Source organism: Phoca vitulina, unplaced genomic scaffold (assembly GCF_004348235.1).
Source record: "Phoca vitulina isolate PV1807 unplaced genomic scaffold, GSC_HSeal_1.0 scaffold67, whole genome shotgun sequence".
In the NCBI taxonomy this organism is placed as follows: Eukaryota; Metazoa; Chordata; class Mammalia; order Carnivora; family Phocidae; genus Phoca; species Phoca vitulina.
Genome location: NW_022589770.1, coordinates 7,121,702 through 7,142,094, shown reverse-complemented (window position 1 = coordinate 7,142,094; position 20,393 = coordinate 7,121,702).

Below are 20,393 nucleotides of genomic sequence, written 5' to 3'. Positions count from 1 at the left end.
AGTTGAGTTGAATAATATTTAAAAACATAATACATTATAACTAAAGGTGGCTTTATCCCAGGAATTCAAGGTTGGTTGAACATTTGAAAATAAATAAGTTAAGGTACTTCACCATATTAATACACTTAAAAGAAAATTCAACTCAACAGTCACAGAAAAATCACTGGACAAAATCCAAGTTTTATAAATACTCCCAGTAAATGAGAAAACAGGGAACTTCCTAAACCTAATAAAGGGCATAAACAAAAAACCTACCGTTAATTTCATGCTAAATAGTAAAAAACTAAACTGGACAAGGATATAAGCTCTCACTACTTCTATTCAACATTACACTGGACCTTCTAGTTAATGCAATAAGGCATGAAAAATAAATTAAAATTATTCATATTGGAAAGGAAAAACTAAAACTGCTTTTATTTATAGATGATATGATTGCCTATATAGAAAATGAAATGACATCTGCAAAAAAGCTATTAGAATAAGTAATAAGTAATAGAATAAGTAATTTAGTAAGTTTACAGGATACAGGATCAATACATAAAATTAATTGCATTGCTATATACCAACAAAAAACAACCAGAAACAGAAATTGAAAAAACAATACCAATTACAATAGTGTCAAAAACAGAAAACATTTAGGAGAGGTAAACCTAAAAAAGATGTAAAGGTTTATACTCTGGAAACTATAAAAGATTGCTTAGAAACTTAAATGAAGAAGAAATATACTTGGTTCATGGGTTAAAAGACTCAATGTTGTGAAAATGCCACTTCAGGGCGCCTGGGTGGCTCAGTCGTTAAGCGTCTGCCTTCGGCTCAGGTCATGATCCCAGGGTCCTGGGATCGAGTCCCATATCGGGCTCCCTGCTCGGCGGGAAACCTGCTTCTCCCTCTCCCACTCCCCCTGCTTGTGTTCCCTCTCTCGCTGTGTCTCTCTCTGTCAAATAAATAAATAAAATCTTAAAAAAAAAAAAGTGCCACTTCACCTCAAACTGATTTACCTTTTTTTATTTTTTTTTAAGATTTTATTTATTTATTTGACACAGAGAGACAGCTAGAGAGGGAGCACAAGCAGGGGGAGTGGAAGAGGGAGAAGCAGGCTTCCTGCTGAGCAGGGAGCCCGATGCGGGGCTCGATCCCAGGACCCTGGGATCACGACCTGAGCTGAAGGCAGATGTTTAACCAGGCGCCCCTCAAATTGATTTATAAATTCATTTATATATTCATAATAATTCATTCAAAATCATCAAAGGCTTATTTTGTAGAAATTGAAGATTTGATTTTAAAATTCCTATGGAAATAAAAAGTGCTCAGAATAGCCAAAAGCACTTAGGGAATTAAAAACAAAGTTGGAGGATTAATACTACCATATTTCAAGGTTTCTTTTAAAGCTAGAATAGTGAAAACAGTGTGACATTAATGTAAAGATAATAAAATAAATCAAGAGAACAGAAATAGACTCACACATATATGAACAACTGATCTTCCTCAATGGTACAAATATAATTCAGTGGAGAAAGGACAGTTTTTTCCAACAATAGTGCTGGAACAACTGAATATCCATAAGTAAAAAATGAACTTGGATATATATACCTCACACCATATATGAAAATTAAATCAAAATGAATCATTAACCTAAATGTAAAACTTCAAACTATTATACATGTACAAAACAAGATATAAGAAAATCATTGTGACTTTGAGTTTGACAAATTTTTTTAGATGCATGATCCATATAAGAACAAATTAATAATTGGGTTTTATCAAAGTCAAACTTCTGCTCTCTCAAAGACAGTCCAAGAGAAAGAGAAAAATCATAGATGAGGAGGGAAAATATATATAATACAGGACTTGCATCTAATATATATAAAGAACTCTCAAAACTCAATAATAAGAAAAACAAGCTAAATTTTTTAAATGCCCAAGAGAGATTTGGATAGACACTTCACTCGAGAAGATGTACAAAGAGTATATAAGCACATGAAAAGTTGTTCAACATCATTACTCATTAGAGAAACGCAAATTAAAACTGCAATGTAAAATGGCTACCCGTCTATTAGGATGACCACAATTAAAAAGCCTGACCATACCAAGTGTTGGTGAGGATATCAAGAAACGGAAACTCTCATACTTGGTTGTGGGAATATAAAGTGGTATAGCTTAGCAATTGCCTATAAAGTTTTACACACACACACTCATTCCTCATGACCCAGCAATTCTAGCCGGAGGTTTTACCCAAGAAATAAAAATGTTATATCAACACAAAAACCTTTTCATGAATCCTCATAGTGTCTTTATTTATCATAGCTGAAAACTTGAAACAAATGTCTATCATAGTGGCATGAATAAATAGACCGTAGATACCCCAACAGTGAAACACCACTGAGAAATGTACTACTGATACATACAATATAGATGATCTCAAAAACAGGCTGACCAATAGAAGCCATTACAAAAAGCATACATACTTTATGTGATTTCATTCATAGAAATTCTAATAAAGAAAAACTAATCTTTGGTGACAGAAAACAGGTCATGGTTGCCTGTGACCAGATGCAGTCACCGTGGGGAAGGGAACTTGCCTGAAAAGGGACACAATCGAACTTTAGAGGACATTGGATCTGACCTGGCATCTAGGTATATCCAACTGTAGTAAGATCTACAGTTAAACCTGGTGCATTTTACTGAATATCAGTTCTGCCCTGTTCAAGGTGATTTTGGCTATAGTTTGTCTAAGTCCATAAAACATCCTGACCAGAGCACCGTTCAACAGCGAGATCTACATCATTTTCTCTGCTTACTGTCCCTCAATTTGTTCTTGACTTCAAAAAAAAAAAAAAAAAAAAAAAAAAAAAAAAAGGGTATTAAAGGAAGAAAAAAAAAAAGGCTTCTAGAGATGTGCCAGCTTGCTTTCAAAACATTTATATGACTGAGACGAAAATGTAACTGGCCTTTTCAGCTGAAGCCGATAAAGATCTGGGCTGCTGAAACTTGCTATGCTGCTCTATAAAAGAGTATCACTGGCACTTACCTGGAGGAGATGGTGGCGCAACCTTCCTGTGTAAAGACTTGAGCAGAACAGTTGCATTCCGAGCCCTAATGATGTGGTTGAGGGCAGGACAGGGTCTGGAGGGACAAGAAGGCTTATTGGGGGTTGACGCCACTGTTCCCATGCAGTTCGCCTGGCTTGTGCTTTCCAATCCCGTTTTGGTCCAGTTTATACCATTTTTTGCCTCCGGGAACGCAGCTACAGCGACAGTCTTGGCAAACACAAGCGTGGATACGAAGTCAGAAGATGTGGCTTTGAGTCGTACTCTGTCTCTCTTGAAACTGTATGACCTCAGACCAATGGTTTAACTATCTGATCTTTATTTTCCTCATATGTAATATGGAGATTGTTGCCCCTGTCACATGAGTATTTTCATTCCATTTCATAACATATTTGAGTGAATCGAGTCATCCCTAAGCCCTGAGGAAATCATGGTTGAATAGGAAATCAGAGACTTGTGCAAAAAGCTGCCATGTTGAGGCCCCCCAGAAATAACGCCGCAGACAACAGGATGGCTGAGGTGCCCCACTGTGGCCCCACCACAAGAGGAGTCATCAACTGTTACTCTCCGGGGCAGCCTGGCCCTCGGACTCAACAGAGAGAAACTTGGCCAAGTCGTACAAGTTGGGATGTGAGTTGACCTGGCTTAAACATTGGGCTAACTAAGGTTATCCTCTTTCTAGTTTAGTGTTATCAAGCATCTCATTTAAGCATAATCTTAATGATGGAGAGGAAAAGAGCTCCTTTGCAGACCTCTCTACCCCACCAAAAACACCTTCCTCATTAAAAGTTGCCAGATAAAATATCTCATTCAAATTGGGTCACATTCATGAGATAAATAGGAGTCCTGACAGGTTTCCAATTCCAGAAAGGTCACTGTACAAACACGGATCTTCATACCTGAAATACCAAGGCTCTGCTTTAAGGTCTAAGGATTTCTCCTCTGCACTAAGGAGATATAAAAGTAACATGTTTGAGGTTAACTTGTATTTTTTTAAGAAAGAAGTGTCAGAATCCACTGTGGCTGTCTCCCAAGGAATCCCTTCTAAAAATATTATTACTGGATTGCTTTGCTATGAGCACGCTGTCACCTGAAGATCATGTCCTTGTAGTTCCTTAAGAAGGGCCAATGTAGGACAGGCACTGTCTGAGTAATAATAGACTAACACACCAAGGAGAAAGCTAAACCGAGCCAGGAGGATTTTCGTCTAAAAAAACCCCTCTTGCAAAGCCTTTCCAGGAAGTTACCTGTCAAGCCCTAGGCCACATCCAGAATTAAATCCTTTGCAAATCTCCAAAGTGAATTTACGCAGAAGGGGCAGAATACCAAAACTATCTGTGGGAGTTTAAAAGCAAATTTTGGTGATAACGTATGGGAAATTTGGAGAAAATTCATCACCAAAGCCAGCAATTGATAGTACTGTCTTTGAGACACTGTAGTTTGCTTGCAATAATCTCAGTGTCTGTTTAAAAATTCTCCACTAAAATAATTCAGTTCTCTTTAACTGGAAGAAAAAATATGTGTCACAGAGCACTTTCGTTTGCAGAGTAGAAACGTTAACATTAGCAAATACGAGTGTTAAAATTAATTTGTCTTAGAGTTATCAATGTCAAACATTTATTAATAGAGACTTTGGTTCCCATAAGGCAGAAATAAGAGTATCCAGTATAGTGTTTAGAATTTAGATATACTTAATAATGTACTAATTTTTTTGAACAAATGGACTCTCTGCTCTATGCCCAGTCCTGCTTTCGGGAATAAACAGTTATTCAAAAGTATAGGCTAAAGGTCTAACCATGTCTAATAGAGTTTTCTAAGGAAATCTCATATTGGTTCAAAATGTTTCTCTATGGTGTTCCATTTCTCAAATGGTAAAATTACCATTTCTGTAATTATGCTTACAGAAAAATTCAATTCTAAGCGTTCCAAGGCCAAAACTACTAGCTAAGTTTACTTTTTTTTTCTGCAGAGGAAATTTTATGCACAAAATGTTAGACTGCAGTGATGATCACGGATTATGCTGAAAGCAGAAATCAGAAAAATGATTTTATTTTTATCAGTGAATTATTACAATATAACCTTTCTTTCTTGTGTAAAATACAAAAATAAGCACTTATAAAAATCTGTCTAAATTAAGTCAAAGAAAAATTTCAACCAAATCTTTCTTTTTACCAGAAATGAAAATCTTCCTTTTGTTAGGAGAGAAAGATAAAGAAAACTGAAAACAATGATTTAAAAAAGTCATCTTTTCCCTTTTAAATTCTAGCCATTATGTGCAGTAATAGCATCAGTGAAAAGGCAGCCTTCTAAGTATCAAGTATTTCATGTGGCCATTGTTCTAATGTTCTTCATATAGAATTTCTTGTTCGGAATACAAGGAGCTTGGCTTTATCACATACATTTTCCGACATGAAGTTAGATTTCAGGAATGGAAGATTTTCTTAAGAACTGACTGAACAATTAATTGATTTAGTGCTTGGTATTTTCTCAATAACCACTGAAAAGCCTGGGGATATACTCTTCTTTTTGCCCTAAGCATTTACTTCAAAAAAAGAGCTAATTTTAACAGAAACAGAAAGAATATAATCAAACTCTCAAATTTGGGGGAAAGGGTGTATATATCACTTTCTACTCTGCTTTGTATCTTGGCTATGTTTCTGAGGAAATATAATGTTCCAGTACTTTAGAAATGAGAAACAGCCCCTTTCCTGAAGAATCCATTTAGCCACTCAGAATGAGAAGGATGGGCTGGGGACAGAGAGGGGCGTGGGGGGGTGGGGGCTCCGGGGTGGGGAGGGTAGAATAGATAAAGCAAAGGAGCGTGGACTCTACTGCCCTCTAGTGGGGATGCACTCCAGAGAAAACTCAACTGTTCCGCCGATTTCCTTTATTCTCTAGTGGCTTTATTTGCCCTTTGAGAATTTAAACTCAATGGAAAGGTCTTTAACCGATTGACAGTATTTCCTGGAGTCTCAGGAATAGTCACTGCATCAGTCATAGTTATCATCTGGCCCTTGACCACTGAGGAAGCATCCCAAGCACAGAATCAGCACTATAAAAGCATTCCCGGAAAGTGCTCTCCCCCTCTCCCCCCAAATTCAATAGCCTAGTTTCATTTCTCCTAAACATCTAAGGTCCTTTTCACACTCTGAAGCTCAAGAATGAAGATAACTCTGGCCCAGGGGCGTCACTGTTGCACTGTTCGTGCGTGCGTACCTGAACCAGGCTTGGTTGCTGAAAGCTAAATGGTGATGATCCGGGGTAAGCCTTCTATTTTAATGTGGGTGCAAGGTGATTTCATCATTTACATTTATTTACTGTGTCTCTCAAAATCATAGGTTAATCCTTCATTTTTTTATTCCTAAATTTTCCCTTCAAATAGGACTTGTGCTTTTTTTATGCAGCCATCAATAGAAACACTAAAACATCTTAATAGTGTTCATTGCTAATCTATACTTACCGATTTCTAATGCGTCTCCATGTATTGAATGTGCTATATAATCACATGTAATTCCAACTGACTGTATGTGCACAAGGGCTTTTTAAGCTGCACAAAGTATTAAATTACCACACAATGGTTCTGTCTGGTAACCTGATATTGTCACATAGACATTTAATCAAGGTTATGTAGGGAACTCTTGCCAATAATAACCACAGTAGTAATCAAAATATAATTTTGCTTCGTTTTGCTTTTATGTAACTGTCCTAAGACTTAGTAGTTGGCATGATAAGAAACAGATAGGGCTATTTGCCTTATGTTGCCACGGGTCGGGCAGATAAAGTTTAAATTAACCCCAACTCACAGACAGAATTTAGGAAACCATGAACTTTATTTAATACTTGGTGAGCAAGCTGCTCATCTGTAGCTTCCTCTTCTGTCAAAGAGCTGAATTGGAAAGATCTTTCAAGTAGTTTCCTGCTGGAAATTTCTATATATTGGTGACGAACTCTTAATGGTTTAATGTCTGAACTTTTGATAGGACAGTTCAATAAGTTAATGATAACAATCTACTATTATTTATTTATCTTCTTTACCCGAACTTAAATTGTACAAGGTGAGCCAAGGTTAATCTGGATAATTTTCCTTCAATTGAGCTAATATGGTAAGATACTATTGTTATATCTAAGTATCTCAGATACTATTGTTATATTTAAAGTATTGAATTCTTTTAAAAAAATCATTTGCATCAACCTGTGTTAAATTAAGAGTCAGTGACTCATCATCAGAAAACTTTGAGTTTTAGTCCTAGTTTTACCATAGACTACTGCTAACTTTGAAGATGACTCATCCACAATATTAGTGGATTCTTTCCTAATTTAAAATTTTTAATCTTATTGAAAATCAGAAGTTCCAGGCATGTTATTTAGGATCACCTCTGGAACGATACCATGCCAGGGCCATAGGATATGGTCAATGTTTTGGTCAAAGGTAACAAGCTAGAGAGGTGATAGATAATTAGAATATGAAAATATACCCAAGCACAAGAACTTACCAAGTAAGAACAGCCAACTTGGAAACATTTTACCATTAACGGACTGGTTTGTACTTTACACCCAACCTTCCAATATCAACGAACTTATTTTCGCTGTAACATAGTGGGTACGCCAAATGCTAACCTAATATTTCCCTTTCCAGCTCCAAGCTTCCTGCAGGCTGGACCGTGCACAGAGGGTTTCCTTTTCACCACTCACAACTCAGCTAATTCCTCAAAAATAAAAACACAACTCCTGTCCAGTTCCTTTAGGGAAAAAAAAAAAAAAAATCTTTCTCTCTCAAAAAGAAAAAAAAAAAAAGTGTTATGGCCTGTTAAGTTTTGTGGAGTAAAAAACTGAATGAGAACCCAATCCTTCTGTCCCAAAGCTCAAAATCTGTTGGGGAAGGGAATATATAGCTAAATCACTTTAGCAAATCAAAGTCTAGTGTGGTAGAGGTATGCTCCCTACACAGATATTCCTTACAACTTGAATCTCACTAGATATTTTTGGTCAAATGGGTTTGGTAAATGGTATTCTACACCCAGTAAAGATTTACAGTATACTGCTATATTTGACATTCTGATAAATTGGACATAAAACAAATCTCTTTTACTGGGTTTAACCAATGTTCCAGCAATTTATTTTTGGACCATGATTTGTGAATATATAACATTTGAAAAATACTGTGCCAGAGATAAAATTTTATGAGCACAAGAAGAAGAAAGATGAATTCTGATTAGTAATAGCTACTGTTTTCTGAGTGTGCATTATATTCTAGGTACACCTTCCATAAGAAGCACTTTAATGCATACCAGCCCATTAAATAGAAAACTTTGTGAAAAATACAGGATTTGAGCTAAGTCTTGAAGAATGAGTAACCCAGGGACATGTTTGAGGAAAAGGTAAGTATAAATAGAAACATGAAGGCCAGCATATGCCAATCACATTTGGAAAATTAGAAAGTGAGCAGTAGGCCCAGGTTTCATCAGAATAAAACTCAGGAATCATGGGAAAATTTGGGGCCAGGTTGTAGATGTCTCAAATCCTAAGCAAGGTATGGACTTATTTTTCTAACGGGTGGAAATCCTGAGACGCATCTGAGCAACAAGTGGTATGTTTGAACGACTGGTCCATGTATTACCAGTGATACATAATAGATCGAAGACAATAGAAGCCACGCACTGGGAAGTAAAAATCAGGACTCACAAAGAACCAGTACTTTTTTCACTTCTAGAGCTCTTGAACATGTCCAGCAGTTTTCTTCAAATTCTCCACAAAAGTGTTCTACTCCTCCTCCTCAGTGAAGCCCCATTTCCCTCAAACACTCACATCTGACACATCTTAACACTAGCTTTTCAGGCAATTTATCTTAAATAGTAACAGAATACAGTATTAGCAGTGTTTATTTATTTATTTTTTTTGATAAAAGCTGCAAACATTTTAACCCCTTTTGTGAGTTAAATATTTGGAGGTGAGGGAACCCATTTTATAAAGCACCAGAGAGGAGTGGCCAGATAAATGGCAGGAGGACCCTCTTGTTCAGAAAGATGGACACTCGTGCAAGAGCCAAAGGCAGGTTTGGGTCAGCGGACAACCATATGGCATCGTGGCAATCTGCACTCCCAATCCAGATAAAGAAACAGCAAGAAGGGAGAGACCCTAAGATAAGCCAGAGGTGTATCTCGTTCAAAGCCTGGGCACATGACGATGATGACAGATGCAGGGCAGGCCATATTGGAAAGTGTACAGCATCTTGTATCTGGGGCTTAAGTGAGACTTGGTATTTTGGACAGAATTCTGTACCGTCCTTGGATAGGGAACTAACAAAGACAAGCAGATAAACAGACTAGAAAATGAAGGCCAAGGCCAAGGACAGGAACAACAGGTGCTAGACAAAAGAGATGTGGAACATAAAGGAAGTAGGGTTTTGAATCGAGGTAAGACTGGTAGCCAGGATATCCATTTTGATCTGCAGATTGCAGAATGAAAGTAAATTCTTTCCCTTCTTGTCTCTGCTCAGGGCACCTGTGGGGAACAAGGCTGGATCTCTGCCGGTGACCATATAACGTGGCTCAGGGGAGGAGGGCAGTTCAAGGAAGGAAGATTCTTCCCTTAACAAACCAGTCTGGATACAGACAGTCTAGCCATCGGCTAGAGCAGTGGTAAAATACGTCCCAAGTCCTATCTTCAACCTTCTTCATTCCTAACTATCCCCAAGTAAAATTGTGAAACATCAGCCACTTGGGAGTTGGAGATAGCCTCTGTGCACTGGGACTTAAAAGTTTGCCCTGTGGGAAACAGAAGGGCCATGAATCTTGTTGTCTTACCTCTCAGAGAACTTCCCACCCGGTAATGAAATACACCCACCTCCTTAACCAAAGGGAGGAAGATTTTTTTCCCTCCATGTCACCAAACTCACCCAAGTCATCCCATGCCGCCTCCATCAGTTGGGGGACTCTCAGTGACTAGTTCTGGCACATGGTGGGTGGTCCACGGGTGATGGTGTGGGGGAGTCAGGGCGCTACTGGTCAGCTGCATGTGAGCTGGCAAGCAGGGCACTTAGTCTCTATCTCATAGTTTTCTGTCCTTATACTGGAGGTTTCTTCCCCCCCAACACATACAACCCACTTCGGGTCTTTCATCCCCTATTCCTTCCCCCTCACCAGCCTTATTCTGATGTAGCTTTGGGGAGTAAAAACATTGTGCGGTAGGCACCCAAGCATTTTCCTCTAACAGTTTTTCCAGCAGCTACTCTGAGACTCTGCTTATGTTTCAGTGTGGTCTGGGGAAGGGAAAATGGCTTTTTGATTAGGAGAGAGAGGAAGGGTGGAAAAGGGGGAGGGGCGGAGAGCTAAGCAATGTATAGAAAACACACATATTTACAGTTCCAGATACAATCCCCTCACAGTCCTGCGCATGACTCTACTCACATATCCTGCCTTGCCTTCCCTACAGTCTCCCAAATAGACAGATTTTTTTTTTTATTTTTGCTTGCTATCACTTATTTATGTGCTGAAACCAGGGGATGATTTTACCAAGAACAGTGGTTAGAGATTAAATGTATTTCCTAGGGTTACTCTGCGCTGCCCTCCACTGATAGTCAAGGAGTGTATGGAACTTCTGGGTCATCCACAAGTCCTAGGTCAACCTAGAATGCCTGGCAGGCACAAGTGGCCATTCTAGTTGGAAGGTGGAGGAAGGAAATGGGGCAGCATGTAGTGTGAGGAGAGTGCTGGAGAATGAGTAGGGGAGGTGATGTAATTTTTAATCCTTTCTTTGAGAGAAGAAGATTAGGATAAAAGTCAATCAAAAGATTTTTAAGAAGGTTTAATGAGCATAACATTTAAGATTTCATAAATGTAATAAACAGACTCCTTTCGGTTCCCAGACTGTGCTTCTTGGAATATCGCTCATTTATATTTGTACCACAGGTAAATTGTGGTTTACCTATTGATCGTGCCTTTATGAAAATCAGCTTTAGATTTCAAGTCTACCATAAAATTTGTATAGGAAATTTGGAGAGGACCCACAAGAAAGCCAAAGAGATTGGGGTGCCTGGGTGGTTCATTTGGTTAAGCATCCGACTCTTGATTTCAATTCAGGTCATGATCTCAGGCTCGTGAGATGGAGACCCTCGTGGGGCTCCCTGCTCAGTGCAGAGTCTGCTTGAGATTCTCTCTCTCCCTCTCCCCCCGTTCGCATGCGTGCTCTCTCTCTAAAATAAATAAATCTTAAAAAAAAAAAAAAAAAACGCCAAAGAGATTGGCAAGGTGATAATAAGCTATGGGTAGAAAAGGCTTAGTCATCAGGGATGTCAGGTTTAGCGATGGAAGACTGGGGGAAAATACGACTTCATGAAACTCTCCATCTAACTCACTTAACTTGCATGGGTTTTGTTTGCTTTATATTTGTCAAGCAGGGGTTGCAAGTACCTCTTCTAGATGAAATGTTAGTGAAATTCTGAGAATGAGCTGTGGTCTTCAGCCTTTGTAGTCAGACAACAGATTGGAACTGAAGCCTCCCCTTGACTGCTACAATCAGATTGCCCCTTGCCTCTGAGCCCAGCCTTAGGCCATGAGCTCTCAGTCCACGCATCTAAACCGGCGTCCTTAACGCTGTGATCCTTCTTAGGAAAAGGCTTGCCATCACTGCCATCTTCCACTTCTATTGATTCAAACCAAAGACCACACCCTTTCATTTCCAGGAACTTAGCTCCTACTTATTTGTCTGAGAGAGGCAAGGAATCGTTCCTCCTACAGTCTTGAACAACGATAATCATGTCCGTATTACAAGGGTACTGCTCTAACGGGATGGGAAGAATGCATGAATATCCTTCACTAAAGGGAGAGTTGTTTGGTGTGGGGAGAAGAGAAAGCTGGGGAAGATCCCACAGAGGATATCTTTACAGTCACTGAGCCTCTACCAATCAATCTGTTTCTAGAAAACGTTCACTGTCTAGAGACTCCATACAGATTATAGATTAAAAAAAATATTTCCTGAACCAAAGACTACTCTGGTTATCAACTCTTACCTTATTTATCAAATATACAATCCATAGCCCTGTGTGTTCAGTTTTTTGTTAGTACTTTAGTTTGATTATACTTCTAGCCAAACCTACACTAGAAAACTATCTGGGGGACTGGAACACTTACTTAGCAATTTAATCCAGAAAACAAATTTCATCTGAAATATCTAGATTTTGGCTTTACTTCATTTCTCCTCTCACGCCATCTGTCATGATGCTTCTCAGAGGACTTCAGGTGGTTCACAGGCTAAAGGAGGGAGGAAATAACCTTTTCCTTGCATGATATCAAGTACCATTGGAATTGACTATTCTGATTATCATTAATATTACCTAAGGTAAATGTCAAGGAGATTAAGAAGGCCTAAGTGCTACTTTTTATAAAGATTTATTATTTGTCCAGCAGATGGGGAACCCATTTTGATAAGATACACATAATACTCTTTTTTATGATAAAGAATATCTTAGTGAGCAACTCCAATTGATTAAATTCCAGAAAGATTTAAACCATATTGCCAGCTAGATACCATCCGTTCCCCTGGAAAGCACCACTGGACCTAATTTTTGGCGAGACCTACAGAGACAAGCAGCAGTTACAACCTGCCCTTCATGCCCTTGAGACTGTGAGCAATTTTTTCTATTTCCTCAGAGAGTAAAAAATATCCATGACTTCTCACTGTTCTCTTAGTCTCATTTTCCCAAAGTTAAACAAAAAGTTTTAAAAGAAGGGAAAGAGACAGAAGATGAAAACCAACAATGTACCCCATTGGCATTATTCTTGGTTTGTTTTTCTTTGATTTGTCCAAGTCTGTCCCAAAATGATTATTAAATGTTTATTAAATGATTAAGCGATACACTCATTTATTTATAATTACTAAAGACTTATGAAGCTCTTGGTAATTATATGCAATTTGTGAAATTTTGTAAACTCTGCTTTTTGTCCTCAAATTAGAATTAGAATTGACCCTCTTTTGTTTTCCATGGATTCTGAGGAAGCCCCTATTTAGCCTTTATACATAATGATAGAAATTTTATCAGAATACGCTTGGGGCTAATGATCTTCCCCTTTCCTCTGAACTTTTTCCTTTCTAAAAAAATAACTCTTTCCTTCTTGCTCCCATCCTTCTGCCTCTCCCTCTCCTCTCTCCCCATTGCTGAGCAGAACTCCTGAGCTAATATTATTCTCAATATAGTAACAGAGTCCATAATGTGGACAAAACAAAGCAACAAAGTACAATCATTTCCTATAAAATGTGAATGTCCAAGACACAGCGAAGATTTTTAAAAATGTTGGAAATCTCATACTTGGGAATGGATGTGGGTTTGTTCTTCAGTGAATCTATGGTGAATACTTTTTAAAAATCATGTACTGCAGGGATGCCTGGGTGACTCATTTGGTTAAGCGTCCAACTCTTGGTTTTGGCTCAGGTCATGATCTCATGGGTTGTGGGATCAGATGGAACCCCACATTTGGCTGTTCACTCAGCGGGAAGTCTGCTTGAAAGATTCTCTCCCTCTGCCCCCACCCTGTGCTCACTCATGCTCACACACACACACACACTCTCTCTCTCTAAAAAAAAAAATAAATCTTTTAAAAAATTATGTACAACAAAATAAAAAATATATACCACCTCATACACTGGAAAAATGGCATATATGTGATTTATTAATAAAGCACTTTATCAGTAGGAATGTTTCATTTCTAAGACTATGTAATAGGAAAATGACAGCATATATAGGCAGCATTGGTCAATTTGATAACTTTTTAATCAAAATACCTATAAATGTATGGTTTAGCTAATTATAACAATGGTCTATGCTTTAAAACTTTAAAAACTTTCATATCCATTACATGTTTTTGACTTTCAAAAACGCGGGTGGAAGATATTATTCCCATGAAGAAATACGTTAAGAGAAACTAAGTATCTGGTTAGTAAAAATTTATGGATCCAATCCCATTTTTTCCTCCTTTGAATTTTGGAACATTTTTCATAATCCCATTCAAATTCTTTAGTAACTAAATTTCTATTCTCTCCAGTATTCAGAATCCCCATATGGAAAGTTAACTTACTTTTAATACCTTTTTCTTCTTTTCATGTGGAAGGTGAAAAATAGAGAGGCTCTTCAGGAGTAACATCATGGTAAGTATGTCACCAAAAAAAAAAAAAGTTGCACGGTCAGAGAGGAAAGCTCACCAAAGCCTTGCACACTTTAGGACTTGCCATCACAACTTCACATGGGCACATCTATCTGCCAGTGATCACTTCTGCACAGGTGGTTATAAACACTGTATTCTTTGGGATCTCAATGCTTTAATGTTTAAGGGTGATTCTTGGCCCTTCACAGTTCCCAAAATTTAGATAACTGAAAAATATGGTTTCTTTTATAAGTCCTCATAAACTATTTTATTAGCAAGTGGGTATTGAGAATGTTTATAAGCTTACCCCATTCGATGTACAAACTTAGTAATGACTAGTCTGCTCTCAGGGTCAGAACAACACCACTCTTCATCACACCCAAAGAAAAGTGTGCTGTAGTATCCCAAGGAGAAGTTTCTATTTTCCCAACCCTCACCTAAATCTTAAACAGTATGAACTTTCATACAGCCTGAAGTTTATTTTATAGTCAAATGTGATCATCACTTGGGAGAAGTCCTGCTTAAAAGCAAATCCCCTTTCCTTGACTCCTTAGAAATTTAAACATTAAAAATTTTAAAAAGAATTGAACCATTTGTAGTACATACAATTTCCACCTTACATTTCTCCAACTGATTTAGTATCAGTCACTTGAGAAATAAGATCTAACATAGAAGAAAGGAGTACCTGCCAGACATGCTGATCTCACCAACTTCCTTCTAGAAGACTGTTCGGTCTACCAAATTAACTTTTTTAAGATTTTATTTATTTGAGAGAGAGAGAGCACAAGTGGGAGAGGGAGAGGGACAAGCAGACTCCCCGCTGAGCCCCCTACTGGGGCTCGATCTCATGACCCCAAGATCAAGACCTGAGCCAAAATCAAGAGTCCGACACTCAACCGACTGAGCCACCCAGGCACCCCATATTCCACCATATTAATTTCTGCTTTGTTCCTCCCTTCTGAAAAGGAACTGCACATAAAAAGGAGGATGAATGTAAAATTTATCTATCCCAATTAATTTAACACAAACGACTGAGGAAGATAGATTACGTGAGTGACGGATATTGTATAATTTTCCATTTACTTTTAAAACTAGATACTTATTATGCAAGTGATGTGGCTAGATTGATAAAACTTCCCACTGGGGTTAAGTCATTCCCATCCCAAATACATCTTCTTTAAATATGAAGGAGTGGCACATCCATTTCACTGATCAATGAGACTCTGCAGTTCTCAGTTCTCCTGAATTGTTTTTGCTTCCCATTCTAGCAGAAATTATGAGGAAATTACTAGAATGGGCAAGTAAGAGGCACTTTCCAAGTTTATCTTTAAAGTCAGAATATAAATGAATACCAGTGACAGCGTACTCCAGATGACCCCCACGATTCCACTATGTGTATCATCATCACCCTTGAGTTCACGGGCTTTACCATTTATCAACTGCCATCGTGTACAGACACTTCATCTCATCTGATACTAAAAGAACTGCGAAGAAGATGTTATTATTCCCATTTTACAGCAAGGAGGCAGAGGCTCAGAGAGATCAGCTGCCTGCTTGTTGGGAGCCATGCCAGGGTATGAATCCAGGGCTTGGGAGCCATAGGTCCATACTCTATACTCCATTTCCGAGAAATCTAGAGTTCCTTTGGCATAAGATATTTATCAGCTATGACTTACATTCATGCAAGGCAAAGTGGGTGCTGAGACGTTGAGGACCTCATTGCATAAATACCCATAACGTACAGAGAGAAAAAACTTCAGAAAAAAATCAACTACCAAATAGAAGGAATAAGAGCGAGGGACTTAGAAATTAAGGTAGATAGGATGTAAATAATCCCTAACTTGTTATCCAAATGGCAATAAAATTACAAATATAAATTTTAAATGTACAGTTCATTTATTAACTTTGAGATGAAAAGATGAAGAAATTATATGCTCCTTTGACTAAAAAAAACACTTCTTTTCTCCCCACCCCCACACTTTTTCTCAAAAGTGGGCCAGCATCCTTTATCATACAATGAACGCCTGGCACCACATCTTCTATTTTGGTGGGAACTATGTCTGCAAAAGAAAAGTCTGTCTTATTTTTAAAATGTGGGTAACAAATATATATCTGATTATAAGAGAAATAATAGGTGTGTATAACAAATCTCATGAAGGCACTTAAAAAATCATTCTGAAGCTAAAACTAGAAGATGCTGGTTGTCCATTTAACTGCATAGGTAGCCGATGGCCACAAACTGAAGTTCATGAGAATTCGCATTCCTTAAATGAAGAGTACTCACAGTAAGTTCTACAAAGCTCAGTGACATCTTTGAAATACCTGTAGCAAAACAAATTGTCTCAATACTGCATTATACTGACATATTTCCCAGAGTAGCTACTTCTTAAAATATTGAACAAGTTTCTGAGTATCTGAGTGATATTTGGCCAATCCAGTTTGTACCTACAGTGAGAAATCAAGTAAACTTTTTTAGGATTCACTTAGTAAATTTATCTTTTTAACTAATGTGCAGCCAGTAAAATGTAAACTTAAATTTAAGTATTCCCTTACTGGTTTGAGAGCAATCTTTTTCTTATGGAGCGGACATATATTTTAATACTCACAGAAAGGACAAGAGACTATGACTGTAGTAATGACTTATTTTTAAAATCAGGTAAATATTTAATTATTTCATTTAACTTAGAGAATTGCCTTTTTTCCTTAAAAAGTATACTTATTTTTTAGGCTGTATTTTTTATGTATTGTATTGCCTCACTCAAACTTGTCTGGAGCCAGTGAATGAACATATTTTAAACTCAGCTGAGAGATTTTTATCAATACACTTAAAGGCAGCAGGGTGCATAATTAGGTAGCCTGCCATCTGCATAGCCCTCCAGGTGCAAGAGGCATTAGCTTTATTTAATATCACCACAACATTAATTTTACTCCATTAATTTATGTCATTTCTTCCTTATTTCAAACTCAAGATTGCCAAAACAAAAGCATTGGAGGTGATGACCCAATTCTGGTTTTAGAGAAAGCCTTGTAAACAAAATTTTAACCTCATTAGCAAGAATATTCTTAAGAACAGGAATTGACCAGCTTGCTTTCACATTTTAAAAAAGGAGCCTATAAACAAAACCTTCCTGACTTTGGTATCACAGAGTTTTCCCAAAGAGGGCGTGTTTGCTGAGATCACTGTTGTAGATGGCAATCACAAGGCACTAGAAAATACGGAATCCCATAATGAAAAGGTATTTTCTTTCAGTTCCTTTAAGAAAAAAGTTACCTGCTGAGTCATTACCACCATTTTAACATTTATTTCTCCCTTTCCAGCAAAGTGAGCAGGCCTTCTGACCCTTCGTAGGCAAGAGTATCCTGATGGAATTTAATAAAGTGAGTTTTGCTTGTAGTTACTTTATACTTATGGCAAATGATATTAGTTTTCCACTTAAAGTACTGAGATACAATTCCTCTTGTAAGCACATTTAAGTTAAAAATACTGTTAATTATAGGGGCGTATGGGTGGCTCAGTCGTTAAGCGTCTGCCTTCGGCTCAGGTCATGATCCCAGGGTACTGGGATCGAGTCCCGCATCGGGCTCCCTGCTCTGCGGGGAGCCTGCTTCTCCCTCTCCCTCTGCCTGCTTCTCTGCCTACTTGTGTTCTCTCTCTATCTCTCTGTCAAATAAATAAATAAAATCTTTAAAAAAAAAAAATACTGTTAATTACTAAATATTAAACGAGTTACACAAGGATATGGAAAACATGGATTGTACAACTGAAATTTTGGTATAAATTGATTTGTCCCCACTTTAGAGGAAAAGGACAATATTACACAAAAATGAAAAGTGAAAGCTATTAAAGAAAATTACTGAATTTATATTACCCTCTGTCTACCGGGATATAAAATACACGCACAACTATTACCATTTCTTGATAGATTATCCTATGCACAGTATCAATGATTTATATAGAGTTATTTCATTGGATTTTCCAAAGCAAGGTAAATCTGTACGTCTCATCGAATGGAATAAAGTGCCTTTGGGTTAATGAAGTTCAGGGGAGTGGAACTTTGGACATGAAATCATTCAAGGTAGACTCAGAAAAAAAATCATAGTTTTTAATACATCAGTAAGAAAAGAAATGAGAGAGAAAGTACGTTTTCCAAGGACAAGTGTGCTGTTTCTGAAAATATGTATGCATGCAAAGAGGAGGGAGGGGGAGGGAAGGAGAAAGGATCACCAAAAAGTATTCCCAAGGACACAACCCTCTGAAAAAATGTCCAGTGTTAAATGAACAAGTTGAAGCTCCTCCTAGAAGCCGCCCAAAGCAGTCTTTTGATGGTAGTACTTTCAGAATCCTCAAGAAACATTTTTAATGAGAGAATTTTGAGATCATTGCCACAGATTTGCCTCCTTTTTGACAGAATTCTAAGGGCCCGCTATTGAACTTTCAGTACTTCTCCAATAAGTAAAATTCTCAGATAATACAATTTTTTCTAATTTACATCAAAATGAATATGGACTACCTCCCTATATTCTGAAGGGAAAAAGCAGTTGCAATATCAAGTATACAAAAGTCACCTTTAAAACATTTGCTCTGTCTAGTTTTCATGCTCTTTCATTTAGAAATTTTGTCGCCTACAATTTTTTTTTTTTTCCATTTGAGGTGACAGAGGCTAATCCTGCCTTACAAATAACTCTCTTTTGAAAAGGGCAAAGTTAAGCATTAATTCCTAGTAGACAAAATTGAGGAACATCTTTGCATAAATCACGTGCATTCCAGAATACTTGTCACTGGCATGAAACAACACACCAGGGCTGCTGGAAGCAGGTGATGATAGTTTTGATATTCCCACACCTAGACCCCCCCCCAAAAAAAGCTGTTTAGTCCTGTCTCCCTGCAGGCATCCTTTCAACTTCTCTACTCACCAAGAAAGCCCGTCAATCAGTGCACACCGTCCTCAGACAAGAAGCCAGCTGACCAGACCTAAGGCAACGTAGGGCCGGTCACCTCAGAGCAAGGAAGAGGTTCCTTTGCTTCACCAAACCTATCACGCTCTGCTCTACCACTATGCCCAAAAACAAACAAAAACCTGTCCCAAATCTTGTCTCGTCTTTCATGAATTTTCATGTTTTCATGCTCCCCACTCCATCCCTGTTCTGATGTATGGAGCCCACGGACTTGGACAGCACATCTCGACGACTCCCGCAGCTACAGACTAGGTGGTGCTGAGATGAAACCCCTTATTATTATTGTTATCCTTAGTGTTAGAGATCATCATTGTCCTTTGGGAGGGATCACAAAGAACACCAGAAATGTGTAGTATTCACCAGTGTGATTTAATCACATGAGCAATTATATGCCACCTATTATGAGTAATTCACTGTCTTGAGTTAAGGTTCAAGTCCTCAAACTCTTTGCTCAAACACTTTCTTCCGCAGAGAACTCTTATATTTACACAAAATAATAATACAGGAAGCATAAGCCTTTGTCACATCTCTCCAATGCTAATGCGTCTATATATTCCTCTCAATCTTTCCCTTCCTTCCTCCTTCCTCCCTCCCTCCCTCCCTCCTCTTTCCTGTGCTGACTTTGTTAATGAGTAGCAATTCAGGAGGTTAGGTTTTCCTCAGTGTTTCTATATCCTTACAGTGGCATGCCCACTGTTTTGTTTTGTTTTGTTTCTGCATTTAGCATAAAGGCTGCAGCTAGCTAATTAAAACAATATTAATACCATGAAATGAATCATGACCTATAATTTAATCATTTGCATGCTCAACACACATGTACGGCTCTTCTGTTAGCCAGGTCCAATGATGGTAGCTATGAATATAAAAACATTTAAGACACAGTTACTAGTGTTCCCAGGCCTCCATAAAAAAGTACCACAAACTGAGTGGATGACAACAACAGATATTTATTCTTTCACAGATTTGGAGGCCAGAAGTCTGAAATCAAGGTGTCAATAGGGACAACCTCCCTCTGAAAACACTAGAAAAAATCCTTCCTTGCTTCTTCCAGCTTCTGGTAGCTCCCAAGGTGGTCTTGCGGGGTTTTTTTTGCTCCATCTTTACATGGTCTTCCTTCCCTATGTCTCTGTGTCTTGATAAGGCCTTAAGGATTTAGGGCCCAGCACGATCTCATCTTAACTGTATCTGCAAAGCCCCTATTTCCAAATGAGATCACATTCTATGGTTCCTCGTGGCTGTGAGTTTTGGGGAGACG